The sequence below is a fragment of the Arachis hypogaea genome, chromosome 15 (assembly GCF_003086295.3).
Source record: "Arachis hypogaea cultivar Tifrunner chromosome 15, arahy.Tifrunner.gnm2.J5K5, whole genome shotgun sequence".
Lineage (NCBI taxonomy): Eukaryota > Viridiplantae > Streptophyta > Magnoliopsida > Fabales > Fabaceae > Arachis > Arachis hypogaea.
This window is the reverse complement of record NC_092050.1, coordinates 111867156-111871066: the sequence shown is the minus strand read 5'-3', so window position 1 is coordinate 111871066 and position 3911 is coordinate 111867156.

The following is a 3911-nucleotide window of genomic DNA, read 5'->3' as shown; positions in this document are numbered from 1 at the left end:
ACCTCCCTAGGAGAATTAAGTTCCAACATGGGACAACTAAGGGTGGAACATCAAGAGCACTCCATCATCCTTCATGAAATAAGAGAAGATCAAAAAGCAATGAGGGAGGAGCAACAAAGACAAGGAAGAGACATAGAAGAGCTCAAGGACATCATTGGTCCCTCAAGAAGGAAACGCCACCATCACTAAGGTGGATTCATTCCTTGTTCTTATTTCTTCTGTTTTTCGTTTTCTATATGTTAAGTGCTTATCTATGTTTGTGTCTTCATTACATGATTATTAGTAGTTAGTAACTTTGTCTTAAAGATATGAATGTCCTATGAATCCATCGCCTCTCTTAAATGAAAAATGTTTTAATTCAAAAGAACAAGAAGTACATGAGTTTCAAATTTATCCTTGAACTTAGTTTAATTATATTGATGTGGTGACAATGCTTCTTGTTTTCTGAATGTATGATTGAACATTGCATATGTCTTTTGAAGTTGTTGTTTAAGAATGTTAAATATGTTGGCTCTTGAAAGAATGATGACAAGGAGACATGTTATTTGATAATCTGAAAAATCATAAAAATGATTCTTGAAGCAAAAAAAAGCAGCAAAGAACAAAGCTTGCAGAAAAAAAAAATTAGGCGAAAAAAAAATAGAAAGAAAAAGAAAAAGCAAGCAGAAAAAGCCAAAAGCTCTTAAAACCAAGAGGCAAGAGCAAAAAGCCAATAACCCTTAAAACCAAAAGCAAGGGCAAATAAAAAGGATCCCAAGGCTTTGAGCATCAGTGGATAGGAGGGCCTAAAGGAATAAAATCCTGGTCTAAGCGGCTAAACCAAGCTGTCCCTAACCATGTTCTTGTGGCGTGTAGGTGTCAAGTGAAAACTTGAGACTAAGCAGTTAAAGTCAAGGTCCAAAGCTAAAAAAAAGAGTGTGCTTAAGAACCCTGGACACCTCTAATTGGGGACTTTAGCAAAGCTGAGTCACAATCTGAAAAGGTTCACCCAGTTATGTGTCTGTGGCATTTATGTATCCGGTGGTAATACTGGAAAACAAAGTGCTTAGGGCCACGGCCAAGACTCATAAAATAGCTGTGTTCAAGAATCATCATACTGAACTAGGAGAATCAATAACACTATCTGAACTCTGAGTTCCTATAGATGCCAATCATTCTGAACCTCAATGGATAAAGTGAGATGCCAAAAGTATTCAAGAGGCAAAAAGCTATAAGTCCCGCTCATATGATTGAAGCTATGTTTCATTGATAGTTTGGAATTTATAGTATATTCTCTTCTTTTTATCCTATTTGATTTTCAGTTGCTTGGGGACAAGCAGCAATTTAAGTTTGGTGTTGTGATGAGTAGATAATTTATATGCTTTTTGACATTGTTTTTAGTATATTTTTAGTAGGATCTAGTTACTTTTAGGGATGTTTTCATTAGTTTTTATGTTAAATTCACATTTCTGGACTTTACTATGAGTTTGTATGTTTTTCTGTGATTTCAGGTATTTTCTGGCTGAAATTGAGGGACTTGAGCAAAAATCAGATTCAGAGGTTGAAGAAGGACTGCTGATGCTGTTGGATTCTGACCTCCCTGCACTCAAAGTGGATTTTCTGGAGCTACAAAATTCGAAATGGCGCACTTCTAAATTGCGTTGGAAATTAGACATCCAGGGCTTTCCAAAAATGTATAATAGTCCATACTTTACCCAAGTTTAAATGACGTAAACTGGCGTTCAACGCCAGCTCTCTGCCCAATTCTGGCATCTAGCGCCAGAAACAAGTTGCAAAGTGGAGTTCAACGCCCAAAATGGCACAAAAGCTGGCGTGCAACTCCAGAAAGAGCCTCTGCACGTGTAACATTCAAGCTCAGGCCAAGCACACACCAAGTGGGCCCCGGAAGTGGATTTATGCATCAATTACTTACTTCTGTAAACCCTAGTGGCTAGTTTATTATAAATAGGACTTTTTATTATTGTATCAGACATCTTTGGACGCCTGGTTCTTAGATCAGAGGGGCTGGCCATTCGGCCATGCCTGGACCTTTCACTTATGTATTTTTAACGGTAGAGTTTCTACACTCCATAGATTAAGGTGTGGAGCTCTGCTGTTCCTCAAAGATTAATGCAAAGTACTACTGTTTTCTATTCAATTCACTTGTTCCGCTTCTAAGATATTCATTCGCACTTCAACCTGAATGTGATGAACGTGACAATCATCATCATTCCCTATGAACGCGTGCTTGACAACCACTTCCGTTCTACATTAGATTGAATGAGTATCTCTTAGATCTCTTAATCAGAATCTTCGTGGTATAAGCTAGATTGATGGCGGCATTCATGAGGGTCCGGAAAGTCTAAACCTTGTCCGTGGTATTCCGAGTAGGACTCTGGGATTGAATGACTGTGACGAACTCCAAACTCGCGAGTGCTGGGCATAGTGACAGACGCAAAAGCATAGTAAATCCTATTCCAGTATGATCGAGAACCTCCAAGATGATTAGCCATGCAGTGACAGCACATCGGACCATTTTCACAGAGAGGAATAGGATGCAACCAACGACAAGGGTGATGCCTCCAGACGATTAGCCGTGCTGTGACAGAGCATTTGGACCATTTTCCCGAGAGAGATTGAAAGTAGCCATTGGCACCGATGACATCCTTACATAAAGCCAGGCATAGAAAGGAGTAAGATTGATTGGATGAAGACAGCAGGAAAGCAGAGGTTCAGAGGAACGAATGCATCTCCATACGCTTATCTGAAATTTTCACCAATGAGTTACATAAGTATTTCTATCCTTATTTTATTAATTAATTTCAAAAACCCCATTACTATTTGATATCCGCCTGACTGAGATTTACAAGGTGACCATGGCTTGCCTCATACCAACAATCTCCGTGGGATTCGACCCTTACTCACGTAAGGTATTACTTGGACGACCCAGTGCACTTGCTGGTTAGTTGTGCAAAGTTGTGAACCATGGTATTGGCATCGTGTTTTTGGTGCCATTGCCAGGGAAAGAAAGAGCAATGAATTTTACATAATCAAAGTGTAATCACAATTTCGTCCACCAACGATCTAGAGATGACAACCACTTTCTACAAATCGGCAAAGATGAACACAGAATAATGTAAGAAGTTATCGAAAGTAGTCTAAAAAAGAACCTGACGAGGTCTTATGGATTACTAAAATAATAACTTAAAGACTGGCCGACGTGGAGAAGTCGGACCAAGTCAACCCAAGTTATAAGTAAACCCTGGAAAGAGGTCTGGCCAACCCTATTAAAGAGGATTACTTTAACTTAGATGGGCTCGACATGACAAAGTCAGCCCAAAATGAAAAGTTATAAAAGTAGTCCCTGAAAGAGATCTGACAAAGATCCAAGAAAGAGGACTACATAACTTAAAGGAGACCGATATAACGAAGTCAGACTCCTACTACTTAAAAGTTATCAAAGTAGTTCCTGAAAGAGATCTGACAAAGATCCAAGAAAGAGGACTACATAACTTAAAGGAGACCAACATAACCAAGTCGGACTCCTACTACTGAAAAGTTATCAAAGTAATCCCTGAAAGAGACCTGACAAAGGTCCAAGAAAGAGGATTACAAAAATAACTTAAAGGAGACCGATATAACGAAGTCGGACTCCTACTACTTTAAAGTTATCAAAGTAGTTCCTGAAAGAGATCTGACAAAGATCCAAAAAGGAGGACTACAAGTAACTTAAAGGAGACCGATATAACCAAAGTCGGACTCTTACTACCAAGAAGTTATCAAAGTAATCCCTGAAAGAGACCTGACAAAGGTCCAAGAAAGAGGATCACAAAAATAACTTAAAAAGAGATTGACCTGACGAAGTCAATCTCCTACAAACAAGTTATAAAAGTAATCTTTGAAAGAGGGGATTACAATAATAACTTAGAAAG